Raw genomic sequence first — 16,080 nt, 5'->3', positions numbered from 1 at the left:
CCTGCATCTGAGCTGTCTGCCTGCCAGGTGGTACAGTACTCTGATGTTTTATCTCAGGCATGTCACTGGGGTTCAATACTTAGAGATCTGTATGGCTAGACCACCATACAGACCATCTGAGTGAGGGTCTTGCTCAACTGTGGCTGTGTCAGTTTGTCCCAGAAATCAGATGTTCAATCATACAGTAGTTTGGAATTTAGAGTAAAGTGCAGCAAAAAGTTGGTACCAAGGTTTGCTGCCCTTGGCTGGTGTCTTTTTTCCTATGTAAGGCAACAGGGAATACTGGCGCTGCCAGTTCTTTTGTCCCTGGAGAGGCTGTGCCGCCAATCCCAAATGCACTCTGAGCAGGGAAACTGTTTCTCCCTGTGTAACCCAGGGGAATCCTCAGACCATGCGTCCTGCTCCTGGGTCTCTGCCTTCCTTCCCCATTGGAGCACCCCAAAGCCCATCAGGCATGACACTGGTGATGGCATGGACCTCCAAAACTTGAGACTACACTCCACTACTTATAAAAAACCTTGCAATAAATAGTTTTAGTGAAGAGACTTTCTTGTGCAATCCCCTGTATGGTCTTTTAGTCTTTCAATCTCTCTCGCTCTCCATGATCAGGGCTCCCTCCCCTTCACAGCACCGGCAGTTCTTTTCTCCTCCAAATCAAATCTCTGCAGCTCCTACCTTGCAACAATGTGGCTGTTTTTCTAACTCTAGTTGTGCAGTTTTGCTCTCTCAGTCCTCAGGTCAATTTCTTGGGTGCTCAAAATGATTTGATATTTAGCTGTTCAAGGGACAAGGCAATTATAGGGTCCCCTTAGTCTTCTGCCATCTTAACTCATACCCCCTCAAAAATGTTTTATCTTAGTTTACATTCTTATCACCTCTTCCTCCAGAGCCTAGCCTTTGTGAAGTGTTATTGGAACTTTTGATCTTAGACAATACTTTAAAATTGTTTATGTGTTATCTTTTGCTATCTTTTTGTTTCTTTGATTTTATACAGGAAAGATTCCATGTCTATCTAAGTTATAAGGGACATTTGCTAACTCCTGTTCTAGAGTATGGAATGGATTATGGAACTTTGGGTTGCAAATAAATCAGGAGAAAAAAAAACTCTGTATTTTTACCTTCTCATTGTGCACTTCAAAGGTAATAAATATTTGCAATTTGGTCCTCTTGAATATTGAAAACTAAATTCTTAGTAGTATTTTAAGGGTATTTAATTTTTATTCCAATGATTGAGATTTTAAATTGTTCCAGCTCATACTACCCGTTAACAACTGGTTTAATCATAAAATTGAGAATAGGTGACTCCCATGCCCGTATCCCAATGTTCCACACGAGTTATGAATAGTTTTTTTAAGATGAGTAGAAAATGAGGGATCAAGAGGTTAAATGACTAAGTCAAAGACAATCACTGTATTGGTAGACTATAGACTATGCTATAGATTTTATAAGAATTTTAGAGAACATACACCTGAAGCTAACATAGCATTGTATGTTAATTGTACTGCAATTTAAAAAAGAAAAAAATCTTAAAGAACATAGAGATCTTCTAGTTTAACTTTCTCATTTTACAGAGAAATAACTGAGGCACAGAGAGTATGTGACTTGATTAGGGTTACCTAGAAAAATTATGACAGCAATGCAACCAGAATCCAGGCTTCCTTATTCCCCATCGGAATCTCTTTTCTTTGGAACAGTGGTTCCAAAATTCCAGTGTGCATCAAAATCACTTTGGGAGGTTATTAGAATGCAGATTCCTAAGCTCTACATCAAAGATTCTGAATGAGAAGTTTCAAATGGAGTGCAAGAATCTAGCAACTCCCCCCAAGTGATTCTGAGACAGATGCATCATGGAAAACAGGACCTTAGGGGTCATTTGGTTGTTCAACCTACCATATTGGAAAGTAAGTTCTCCATCATCCCTGGCAGGAAATTTCCACATCTCTGCCACATTTTTCTTTTTTTTCTACATTTATTTATTTTTGAGAAACAGAGAGAGACAGCATGAGCAGGAGAGGGGCAGAGAGAGACGGAGACACAGAATCAGAATCAGAAGCAGGCTCCAGGCTCCGAGCTGTCAGCACAGAGCCCGACGTGGGGCTCGAACCCACGAACCGTGAGATCATGACCTGAGCCGAAGTCAGACGCTTAAACGACTGAGCCACCTAGGCGCCCCTCTGCCACATTTTTCATCCTCCAGTGAGTATTACTGAATTATGGATGGGACCCATGATTCTCAATTTTATGTTTCTCCCTATATATATAATGTTCCTAAGCTATGGTTCCAAATGTGTGGAAGTCCATTCCTTTTCTGCCTTAAAGATGAGAAAATATTTCTTTATAATTAATTAATTAGGTGTGATGCTCTTAGTGAGATTCTATGTTACTAGAATAATAAAAGAGCTTGTGAACAAATACCTGAACTGCCAATACTCATTGACATTGGAATGAAACAGGAAAACATCTTTTTTAACCACATAGGCACTGTAGAGTCTTTTGTTTATCTGGTAGTGATCATAGTCATGTGGCATCAGAAACTGCTGGAGCTATGATTACCACATGAAAGCCAAACACCTTTCAAGTGTTTTTTCCTTCTACCATGTGCAAAAGTTTTCAGGAGAAGCAGAAATCAGCCATAAGGAACACGACCAACTAACTGCCAAAGAAAAATCCACTTAGCATACGGTTTTTCTGAATTTAGTCACTGTGTTCCAATGTCAAAATCTCATTATGGAAGTAGCTCCTGAAATGAGAAAGCCACTTGAATTTTTTTCCTGAAATAATAATTTATAAATACCTTGATAAAAATTAAGGAATCAGAAACCACATGGTGGAAGTAGCATAAAGTTGTTATTAACAACATCTTTTGCCAGAAGGATGCCTTTTCTAGCTGTTGTTCTGGGGAATAATGGAAAATGAGTGTGTGTGTGTGCATGCACGTGTCTGTATGTGTGCACATACATAAACTTTCTTGGGTAAATAAGAATAAATACACCAGATAAACTTCTCCAAGATTTTATTTTATTAAAAAAAATTAATGGTTATTTATTTTTGGGAGAGAGAGAGAGAGAATGAGTGGGGGATGGGCAGAGAGAGAGGGATATATTATATATATAAATATATATTTATATATATTATACATATATATATATATAATATATATATATATTTAAATATACAGCCCAGAGCCCGACGCGGGGCTCGAACTCACGGACCACAAGATCGTGACTTGAGCTGAAGTCGGACGCTTTACCGACTGAGCCACCCAGGCACCCCTCAACAGTTATTTTCAAGGTTTAGCCAGCTACTCCTTAGGAGTCTCTCTGATGGTAGGATCAAATTCTAGTGCCAACATATGGAATCATATTTTAAAAGAACATTATTATCTTTATTGATATCAACTTCAAATATATCTTTAGTCTATATCAATTCTGGGAGGTAATGAGTTTCATAAGTTTGCCAACCCCTGTGCAAGGCAGGGCTTCCTTTAACTGTCTTAAACTCAGTATTTTTTTTTTTTAAGTTTCAGAGAGCTTTCCAGTCCTTGTATATTGGAATTGGGTAAACAACACAAAGCTAACAATTTATATAGTCTACATGTGTTTATAAACTTTGAGTATGGGTCAAAGCCTCAGTCCCTCAAAGGTAAGTGGTCTGGAAAAACAGCAGCATCTGAGATAAAGCTTAGGAGGAAGGTTCTGCCTGGGGCTTGGTCACATACAGTGTAAAAGCAGGGAGTGGATGGAAGCTGAAGACAAAGGACAGGTGCTCAATTGCTGATCAGGGAGAATAGAGTTCTCATACTAGAGACTGGGTAGCTGGGTGATGATATTTTCACCCTACTGGGCATGCGCATATGCACCTACAAGTGCCACAACAATCCACCCCAGTAACCTAAGCAGGTCCATCTAGTGGAGAATGGAGCCATTACACTAAGCACCGCCCAACTGGCCTAACCTCACTCTTCAGGAACACAAGTCTCTCCACCTACTTTGGTTATGGACTATAAAGCACTTCACAGATTGACTTCTAGGGGAAAACGAACTAATTTCAACCGTATTTCAGTTTGCTTGTGGTCTATCTATTAAATTTTCTTTTTTTCACTTCTTTTCTTTTTTTGAAAACAGAACAGAAAAAATTATTGTTATTTTCCATTTTTATTAAGCCTTTTCTTTAATTTTTTCTACTATATTTTTTATTTTTGTGTAAATTTTTTCAAATTCTATTTTACTTCCATCATTTCATTTTATTCTACTTCAGTGTATTCATTTTTTCAATTTTTCAAATGATTTCCTTTTTTTCTTTCTTTCCCCTTTTTTCTCTAATTTATCAGCCCCTCTCAACACCCAGACCAAAACAAACCTAGGATCTAGCATCATTTATATGATATTGTGTGTGTGTGTGTTGTTTTTAATTTTTTAATTTTAATTTTTTTACCTCATTAATTCCTCTTCTCCCTTCAAAATAACAAAATGAAGGAATTCACCCCAAAAGAAAGAGCATGAAGAAATAACAGCCAGGGACTTAATCAACACAGATACAAGCAAGGTGTCTGAACCAAAATTTAGAATCACGATAATAAGAATACTAGCTTGAGTCAAAAATAGATTAGAATCCCTTTCTGCAGAGATAAAAGAAGTAAAAGCTAGTCAGGATGAAATAAAAAATGTTATAACTGAGCTGCAATCTTGAACGAATGCCATGGTGGCAAGGATGGAATAGGCAGAGCAGCGAATCAGCAATATAGAGGACAAACTTATGGAGAACAATGAAGCAGATAAAAAGAGTGACACTAAGGCAAAAGACCACGATTTAAGAATTAGAGAAATCAGTGACTCATTAAAAAGGAATAACATCAGAATCATAGGGGTCCCAGAAGAGGAAGAGAGAGAAATAGGGGAAGAAGGGTTATATGAGCAAATCATAGCAGAAAAGTTGCCTAACCTGGGGAAAGACACAGACATCCAGGAGCACAGAGGTCTCCAGCAGATTCAACAAAAACTGACCATCAACAACACATATCATAGTCAAATTCACAAAACACTCAGGCAAGGAAAGAATCATGAAAGCAGCAAAGGAAAAAAAAAGTCCTTAACTTATAAGGAAGACAGATCAGGTTTGCAGCAGATCTATCCGCAGAAACTTGGCAGGCCAGAAATGAGTAATAGGATAGATTCAATGTGCTGAATCAGAAAAATATGAAGCCACAAGTTCTTTCTCCAGCAAGGCTGTCATTCAAAATAGAAGGAGAGATTAAAAGTTTCCCAGACAAACAAACATTAAAGGAGTTCATGAACACTAAACTAGCCCTGCAAGAAATTTTAAAGGGGACTCTCTGAGAGAAAAGTTGAAAAAAGAAACAAATAAAGACCAAAAGAAACAAAGACTAGAAAGGACCAGAAAACATCAGCAGAAACTACAACTCTACAAACAACATAATGGGAATAAATTCAAATCTTTCAGTGCTCACTCTAAAAACCAATGGACTAAATGCTCTAATCAAAAGACACAGGGTAACAGAATGGATAGGAAAACAAAATCCATGGGTATGGTGTTTAAAAGACACCCACTTGGAGGAGTGCCGGAAGATGGCGGCGTAGGAGGACGCGGGGCTCACAGCGCGTCCTGCCGATCACTTAGATTCCACCTACACCTGCCTAAAGAACCCAGAAAACCGCCAGAGGATTAGCAGAACGGAGTCTCCGGAGTCAAGCGCAGACTAGAGGCCCACGGAAGAGGGTAGGAAGGGCGGCGAGGCGGTGCGCGCTCCACGGACTGGCGGGAGGGAGCCGGGGCGGAGGGGCGGCTCGCCGGCCAAGCGGAGCCCCCGAGTCTGGCTGGCAAAAGCGGAAGGGCCGGACGGACTGTGTTCCGACAGCAAGCGCGACTTAGCGTCTGGGAGGTCAGAAGTGAACAGCTCTGCTCGGAAAACGGGAAGGCTGGAGGACAAAAGGAGGGAGAGCTGCTGAGCCCCCGGACGGCAGAGCTCAGCTTGGCGGGGAACAAAGGCGCCAGCGCCATCTCCCCCGCCCATCCCCCAGCCAAAATCCCAAAGGGAACCGGTTCCTGCCAGGGAACTTGCTCGCTCCGCGCAAACACCCAACTCTGTGCTTCTGCGGAGCCAAACCTCCGGCAGCGGTTCTGACTCCCTCCCGCTGCCACAGGGCTCCTCCTGAAGTGGATCACCTAAGGAGAAGCGAGCTAAGCCTGCCCCTCCCGCCCCCGTGCACCTTGCCTACCCACCCCAGCTAATACGCCAGATCCCCAGCACCACAAGCCTGGCAGTGTGCAAGTAGCCCAGACGGGACACGCCACCCCACAGTGAATCCCGCCCCTAGGAGAGGGGAAGAGAAGGCACACACCAGTCTGACTGTGGCCCCAGCAGTGGGCTGGGGGCAGACATCGGGTCGGACTGCGGCCCCGCCCACTAACTCCAGTTATACACCACAGCACAGGGGAAGTGCACTGCAGGTCCTCACCACGCCAGGGACTCTCCAAAATGACCAAACGGAAGAATTCCCCTCAGAAGAATCTCCAGGAAATAACAACAGCTAATGAACTGATCAAAAAGGATTTAAATAATATAACAGAAAGTGAATTTAGAATAATAGTCATAAAATTAATCGCTGGGCTTGAAAACAGTATACAGGACAGCAGAGAATCTCTTGCCACAAAGATCGAGGGACTAAGGAACAGTCACGAGGAGTTGAAAAACGCTTTAAACGAATTGCAAAACAAAATGGAATCCACGATGGCTCGGCTTGAAGAGGCAGAGGAGAGAATAGGTGAACTAGAAGATAAAGTTATGGAGAAAGAGGAAGCTGAAAGAAAGAGGGATAAAAAAATCCAGGAGTATGAGGGGAAAATTAGAGAACTAAGTGATACACTAAAAAAAAATAATATACGCATAATAGGTATCCCAGAGGAGGAAGAGAGAGGGAAGGGTGCTGAAGGGGTACTTGAACAAATTATAGCTGAGAACTTCCCTGAACTGGGGAAGGAAAAAGGCATTGAAATCCAAGAGGCACAGAGAACTCCCTTCAGACGTAACTTGAATCGATCTTCTGCACGACATATCATAGTGAAACTGGCAAAATACAAGGATAAAGAGAAAATTCTGAAAGCAGCAAGGGATAAACGTGCCCTCACATATAAAGGGAGACCTATAAGACTCGTGACTGATCTCTCCTTTGAAACTTGGCAGGCCAGAAAGGCTTGGCACGATATCTACAGTGTGCTAAACAGAAAAAATATGCAGCCGAGAATCCTTTATCCAGCAAGTCTGTCATTTAGAATAGAAGGAGAGATAAAGGTCTTCCCAAACAAACAAAAACTGAAGGAATTTGTCACCACGAAACCAGCCCTACAAGAGATCCTAAGGGGGATCCTGTGAGACAAAGTACCAGAGACATCACTACAAGCATAAAACATACAGACATCACAATGACTCTAAACCCATATCTTTCTATAATAACACTGAAGGTAAATGGATTAAATGCGCCAACTAAAAGACATAGGGTATCAGAATGGATAAAAAAACAAGACCCATCTATTTGCTGTCTACAAGAGACTCATTTTAGATCTGAGGACACCTTTAGATTGAGAGTGAGGGGATGGAGAACTATTTATCATGCTCCTGGAAGCCAAAAGAAAGCTGGAGTAGCCATACTTATATCAGACAAACTAGACTTTAAATTAAAGGCTGTAACAAGAGATGAAGAAGGGCATTATATAATAATCACAGGGTCTATCCACCAGGAAGAGCTAACTATTATAAATGTCTATGCGCCAAATACCCAAGCCCCCAGATATATAAAACAATTACTCATAAACATAAGCAACCTTATTGATAAGAATGTGGTCATTGCAGGGGACTCTAACACCCCACTTACAGAAATGGATAGATCATCTAGACACACAGTCAATAAAGAAACAAGGGCCCTGAATGATACATTGGATCAGATGGACTTGACAGATATATTTAGAACTCTGCATCCCAAAGCAACAGAATATACTTTCTTCTCGAGTGCACATGGAACATTCTCCAAGATAGATCATATACTGGGTCACAAAACAGCCCTTCATAAGTTTACAAGAATTGAAATTATACCATGCATACTTTCAGACCACAATGCTATGAAGCTTGAAATCAACCACAGGAAAAAGTCTGGAAAACCTCCAAAAGCATGGAGGTTAAAGAACACCCTACTAACGAATGAGTGGGTCAACCAGGCAATTAGAGAAGAAATTAAAACATATATGGAAACAAACGAAAATGAAAATACAACAATCCAAATGCTCTGGGATGCAGCGAAGGCAGTCCTGAGAGGAAAATACATTGCAATCCAGGCCTATCTCAAGAAACAAGAAAAATCCCAAATACAAAATCTAACAGCACACCTAAAGGAAATAGAAGCAGAACAGCAAAGGCAGCCTAAACCCAGCAGAAGAAGAGAAATCATAAAGAGCAGAGCAGAAATAAACAATATAGAATCTAAAAAAACTGTAGAGCAGATCAACGAAACCAAGAGTTGGTTTTTTGAAAAAATAAACAAAATTGACAAACCTCTAGCCAGGCTTCTCAAAAAGAAAAGGGAGATGACCCAAATAGATAAAATCATGAATGAAAATGGAATGATTACAACCAATCCCTCAGAGATACAAACAATTATCAGGGAATACTATGAAAAATTATATGCCAGCAAATTGGACAACCTGGAAGAAATGGACAAATTTCTAAACACCCACACTCTTCCAAAACTCAATCAGGAGGAAATAGAAAGCTTGAACAGACCCATAACCAGCGAAGAAATTGAATTGGTTATCAAAAATCTCCCAACAAATAAGAGTCCAGGACCAGATGGCTTCCCAGGGGAGTTCTACCAGACATTTAAAGCAGAGATAATACCTATCCTTCTCAAGCTATTCCAAGAAAGAGAAAGGGAAGGAAAACTTCCAGACTCATTCTATGAAGCCAGTATTACTTTGATTCCTAAACCAGACAGAGACCCAGTAAAAAAAGAGAACTACAGGCCAATATCCCTGATGAATATGGATGCAAAAATTCTTAATAAGATACTAGCTAATCGAATTCAACAGCATATAAAAAGAATTATTCACCATGATCAAGTGGGATTCATTCCTGGGATGCAGGGCTGGTTCAACATTCGCAAATCGATCAACGTGATACATCACATTAACAAAAAAAAAGAGAAGAACCATATGATCCTGTCAATCGATGCAGAAAAGGCCTTTGACAAAATCCAGCACCCTTTCTTAATAAAAACCCTTGAGAAAGTCGGGATAGAAGGAACATACTTAAAGATCATAAAGGCCATTTATGAAAAGCCCACAGCTAACATCATCCTCAACGAGGAAAAACTGAGAGCTTTTTCCCTGAGATCAGGAACACGACAGGGATGCCCACTGTCACCGCTGCTGTTTAATATAGTGCTGGAAGTTCTAGCATCAGCAATCAGACAACAAAAGGAAATCAAAGGCATCAAAATTGGCAAAGATGAAGTCAAGCTTTCGCTTTTTGCAGATGACATGATATTATACATGGAAAATCCGATAGACTCCACCAAAAGTCTGCTAGAACTGATACATGAATTCAGCAAAGTTGCAGGATACAAAATCAATGTGCAGAAATCAGTTGCATTCTTATACACTAACAATGAAGCAACAGAAAGACAAATGAAGAAACTGATCCCATTCACAATTGCACCAAGAAGCATAAAATACCTAGGAATAAATCTAACCAAAGATGTAAAAGATCTGTATGCTGAAAACTACAGAAAGCTTATGCAGGTAATTGAAGAAGATATAAAGAAATGGAAAGACATTCCCTGCTCATGGATTGGAAGAATAAATATTGTCAAAATGTCAATACTACCCAAAGCTATCTACACATTCAATGCAATCCCTATCAAAATTGCACCAGCATTCTTCTCGAAACTAGAACAAGCAATCCTAAAATTCATATGGAACCACAAAAGGCCCCGAATAGCCAAAGTAATTTTGAAGAAGAAGACCAAAGCAGGAGGCATCACAATCCCAGACTTTAGCCTCTACTACAAAGCTGTCATCATCAAGACAGCATGGTATTGGCATAAAAACAGACACATAGACCAATGGAATAGAATAGAAACCCCAGAACTAGACCCACAAACGTATGGCCAACTCATCTTTGACAAAGCAGGAAAGAACATCCAATGGAAAAAAGACAGTCTATTCAACAAATGGTGCTGGGAGAACTGGACAGCAACATGCAGAAGGTTGAAACTAGACCACTTTCTCACACCATTCACAAAAATAAACTCAAAATGCATAAAGGACCTGAATGTGAGACAGGAAACCATCAAAACCTTAGAGGAGAAAGCAGGAAAAGACCTCTCTGACCTCAGCCGTAGCAATCTCTTACTCGGCACATCCCCAAAGGCAAGGGAATTAAAAGCAAAAGTGAATTACTGGGACCTTATGAAGATAAAAAGCTTCTGCACAGCAAAGGAAACAACCAACAAAACTAAAAGGCAACCAACGGAATGGGAAAAGATATTTGCAAATGACACATCGGACAAAGGGCTAGTCTCCAAAATCTATAAAGAGCTCATCAAACTCCACACCCGAAAAACAAATAACCCAGTGAAGAAATGGGCAGAAAACATGAATAGACACTTCTCTAAAGAAGACATCCGGATGGCCAACAGGCACATGAAAAGATGTTCAACGTCGCTCCTTATCAGGGAAATACAAATCAAAACCACACTCAGATACCACCTCACGCCAGTCAGAGTGGCCAAAATGAAGAAATCAGGAGACTATAGATGCTGGAGAGGATGTGGAGAAACAGGAACCCTCTTGCACTGTTGGTGGGAATGCAAATTGGTGCAGCCGCTCTGGAAAGCAGTGTGGAGGTTCCTCAGAAAATTAAAAATAGACCTACCCTATGACCCAGCAATAGCACTGCTAGGAATTTATCCAAGGGATACAGGAGTACTGATGCATAGGGGCACCTGTACCCCAATGTTTATAGCGGCACTCTCAACAATAGCCAAATTATGGAAAGAGCCTAAATGTCCATCAACTGATGAATGGATAAAGAAATTGTGGTTTATATACACAATGGAATACTACGTGGCAATGAGAAAAAATGAAATATGGCCTTTTGTAGCAACATGGATGGAACTGGAGAGTGTGATGCTAAGTGAAATAAGCCATACAGAGAAAGACAGATACCATATGGTTTCACTCTTATGTGGATCCTGAGAAACATAACAGAAACCCATGGGGGAGGGGAAGGAAAAAAAAAAAAAAAGAGGTTAGAGTGGGAGAGAGCCAAAGCATTAGAGACTGTTAAAAACTGAGAACAAACTGAGGGTTGATGGGGGGTGGGAGGGAGGGCAGGGTGGGAGGGAGGGCAGGGTGGGTGATGGGTATTGAGGAGGGCACCTTTTGGGATGAGCACTGGGTGTTGTATGGAAACCAATTTGACAGTAAATTTCATATATTAAAAAATAAAAAAAAATAAAAAAAAAAAAAAAAGAGACAAATCTTTCTGAAAAGTCATTTAGCAGTATTTGTTAAAATAATTTGCTGCAAAATAAAAATGTTAACAAGGTGTTAAAAAAAAAAAAAAGAATAAAAGAATGAACATTTGTGTACCTAAAAAAAAAAAATAAAAAAAATAAAAATAAAAGACACCCACTTTAGACCTAAAGACACCTTCAGATTGTAAGTAAGGGGATGGAGAACCATCTATCATGCTAATGATCAACAAAAGAAAGCTGGAGTAACCACACTTATATCAGACAATCTAGACTTTAAAATAAAGACTGTATCAAGAGATGAAGAAGGGCATTATATAATAATTAAGGGGTCTATCCACCAAGAAGACCTAACAATTATAAACGTTTATGCTCCAAATGTGGAGACACCCAAATATATAAGTCAATTAATCACAAACATAAACTCATTGATAAGAATTCCATAATAGTAGGGACTTCAATACCCCACTCACAGCAACAGACAGATCATCGAATCAGAAAATCAACAAGGAAACAATGTCTTTGAATGACACACTGGACCAGATGGACTTAGCAGATATATAGTTCATCCTAAAGCAGCGGAATATACCTTCTTCTCCAGTGCACATGGAATGTTCTCCAAAATAGACCACACCGGGACACAAATCAGCCCTCACCAAGTACAAAAACATTGAGATCATATTGTGCATATTTTTGGACCACAATGCTATGAAATTTGAAATCAACCACAAGAAAACATTTGGAAAGGTAACAAATACTTGGACTCTAAAATACATCCTACTAAAGAATTAATCTGCTAACCAGGAAGTTAAAGAGGAAATTAAAAAGTACATGGAAACCAATGAAAATGATAACACAATAACCCAAAACCTCTGGGATGCATCAAAGGTGGTCATAAGAGGTACATATATAGCAATACAGGCCTTCCTAAAGAAGGAAGAAAAGTCTCAGATACACAACCTAACCTTATACCTTAAAGACCTGGAAAAAGAACAGCAAATAACCCCCCAAATCAGCAGAAGACAGGAAGTAATAATGATTAGAACAGAAATAAATGCTATCCAAACCAAAAAAACAATAGAACAGATCAATGAAAACAGCTGGTTTTCTGAAAGAATTAACAAAGTTGATAAACCACTAGCAATTTTGATCAATAAGAAAAAGAAAAGGACCCAAATAAATAAAGAATGAAACAGGAGAGATTACAACCAACACAGCAGGAAAAAAAACACATTAATAAAAGAATATTATGAGCAATTGTATGCCAATAAAATAGGCAACTGGAGGAAATGGACAAATTTCTAGAAACATATACATCAGCAAAACTAAAACAGGAAGAAATACAAAATTTGAACAGACCCATATCCAGTAAAGAAATAGAATTGGCAATCAAAAATCTCCCAAAACACAAGAGTCCAGGGCCAGATGGCTTTCCAGGGGAATTCTCTCGCCACTGTTATTCATTCAACATAGTATTGGAAGTCTTAGCCTCTGCATTCAGAGAACACAAAGAAATAAAAGGCATCCAAATCGGCCAGGAGGAGGTCAAACTTTCACTCTTCTCAGATGTTATGATAGTCTATATGGAAAACCCAAAATATTCCACCCAAAAAAACTGCTAAAACTGATCCATGTTTTCAGCAATTTCACAGGATATAAAATCAACGCACAGAAATTGTTTGCAGTCCTATACACCAACAATGAAGCAACAGAAACAGAAATAAAGGAATCAATCCCATTTACAGTTGCACAAAAAACCATAAAATATGTAGGAATAAGCCTAGAGGTGAAAAATCTATACACTGAAAACTATAGAAAGCTCATGAAAGAAATTGAAGACACAAAAAAAATGCAAAAAGATTCCATGCTCCTGGATAGGAAGAACAAATATTGTTAAAATGGCAATACTACTCAAAGCAATCTACATATTCAAGCAATCCCTATCAAAGTAACACCAGCATTCTTCACAGAGTGAGAACAAATAATCCTAAAATTTGTATGGAACCAGAAAAGACCCCGAATAGCCAAAGAAACCTTGAAAAAGAAAACCAAAGCAGGAGGCATCACAATCCCAGACTTCAAGTGATACTACAAAGCCGTAATCATCAAGACAGTATGGTACTGGCACAAAAACAGACAGTCAATGGAACAGAATAGAGAACCCAGAAATGGACCCACAAACATATGGCCTACTAATCTTTGACAAATCAGAAAAGGATATCCAATGGGTTAAAGACAGTCTCTTCAGCAAGTGATGCTGGGAAAACTGGACAGCGACATGCAGAAGACTAAACCTGGACCCCTTTCTTAGACCATACACAAAAATAAATCCAAAATTGGTGAAAGACCTAAATGTAAGAGAGGAAGCCACTAAAATCCTTGAGGAGAAAGCAGACAAAAAAACTCTTTTATCTTGTCCACAGAAAGTACTTACTCAACACATCTCCAGAGGCAAGGGAAACAAAAGCAAACATGAACTATTGGGACCTCATCAAAATAAAAAGCTTCTGCACAGCGAAGGAAACAATCAGCAAAACTAAAAGGCAACCGACAGAATGGGAGAAGATATTTGCAAATGACATATCATAGAAAGGGTTAGTATCCAAAATCTATAAAGAACTTATCAAACTCAACACCCAAAAAACAAATAATCCAGTAAAGAAATGGGCAAAAGACACGAATCGACACTTCTCTAAAGAAGACATCCAGATGGTGAACATGAAAAAATGCTCACCATCACTCATCATTGGGGAAATACAAATCAAAACAACAAAGAGATACCACCTCACACCTGTTACAGTGATTAACATTAACAACTCAGGCAAGAACAGATGTAGGCGAGGATGCGGAGAGAGGATCTCTTTTGCACTGCTGGTGGGAATGCAGGCTGGTGCAGACACTCTGGAAAACAATATGGAGGTTCCTCAAAAAATTAAAAATAGAACTACCCTACGACCCAACTATGGCACTACTAGGTACTTATCCAAGGGATACAGGTATGCTATTTCGAAGGGACACATGCACCCCAATGTTTATAGCAGCACTATCAACAATAGCCAAATTATGGAAAGGACCCAATGTTCATTGTTGGATGAATGGTAAAGAGGATGTGGTATATATTTATTCAATGGAGTATTACTCAGCAATTAAAAGAATGAAATCTTGTCATTTGCAACTACGTGGATGGAACTAGAGGGTATTATGCTAAGCGAAATTAGTCAGAGAAAGACAAATATCATATGACTTCACTCATTTGAGGACTTTAAGACACAGAGCTGATGAACACAAGGGAAGGGAAGAAAAAATAATATAAAAACAGGGAGTGGGACAAAAGATAAGAAACTCTTAAAAATGGAGAACAGAGAGTTACCAGAAGGGTTGTGGGAGGGGGGATGGGCTAAATGTGTAAGGGGCATTAAGGAATCTACTCCTGAAATCATTGTTGCACTATATGCTAACTAATTTGGATGTAAATTAAAGAAAATTAAATTAAAATAAATGAAAAAGAAAAAGAAAAAGAAAACCAATGCTGGAGGCAACATAATTCTGGACTTCAAGCTGTATTACAAAGTTGTAATCATCAAGACAGTATGGCTCTTGCACAAAAAGAGATACATAGATCAATGGAAAAGAAGAGAGAACCCAGAAATGGACTCACAAATATATGGCCAACTAATCTTTGACAAAACAGGAAAGAATATCCAATGGCAAAAAAGATAGTCTCCTTAGCAAATGGTGTTGTTAAAACTGGACAGCAACATGCAGAATAATGGACCTGAACCACTTTTTACACCATACACAAAAATCAAACTTAAAATGGATGAAAGACCTAAATTTGAGACTGAAAACCATCAAAATCCTAGAGGAGAAAACAGGCAACAACCTCTTTGACCTCGGCTATAGAACTTCTTACTGGACATGTCTCCAGGGGCAAGGGAAACAAAAGCAAAAGTGTACTATTTGGACCTCATCAAGAAAAAACAGCTTCTGCACAGTGAAGGAAAGAGTCAACAAAATCAAAGGCAATTGATGGAATGGGAGAAGATATTTGCAAATGACATATCTGATAAAGGGTTAGTATCTAAAATCTATAAAGATCTTATCAAACATAAAACCCCAAAACAAATAATCCAGTGAAGAAATGGGCAGAAGGCATGAGCACACACTTTTACAAAGAAGACATCCAGATAGCCAACAGACACATGAAAAGATGCTCAACATCACTTATCATCAGGGAAATACAAATCAAAACCCCAATGAGATACCACCTCACATTTGTCAGAATGGCTAAAATTAAGTCAGGAAACAACAGATATTGGCGAAGATGCAGAGGAAGAGGAGCCCTTTTGCACTGCTAGTGGGAATACAAACTGGTTCAGTCACTCTGGAAAACATTATGGAGGTTCCTCAAAAAATTACATATAGAGCTACCCTAGGGCCCAACAATTACACTACTAGGTATTTATCCAAAGATTAAAAAATGCTGATTCGAAGGGGCACATGCACCCCAATGTTTATAATAGCACTATCAATGGTA

The 16,080-nt window shown here is 39.4% G+C and overlaps 1 protein-coding gene across 1 annotated transcript in view; it reads right to left on the bottom strand.

Moving 5' to 3' along the window:
- The window catches only part of ZDHHC15 (zDHHC palmitoyltransferase 15), a 191,191-nt gene that overhangs the window by 103,925 nt on the left and 71,186 nt on the right, over nt 1–16,080 (bottom strand). The gene's annotated exons all lie outside the window — the stretch shown is intronic.

This window comes from Panthera onca, chromosome X (genome assembly GCF_046562875.1).
Source record: "Panthera onca isolate mPanOnc1 chromosome X, mPanOnc1 haplotype 2, whole genome shotgun sequence".
Lineage (NCBI taxonomy): Eukaryota > Metazoa > Chordata > Mammalia > Carnivora > Felidae > Panthera > Panthera onca.
This window is presented reverse-complemented; position numbering and strand designations above follow the sequence as displayed.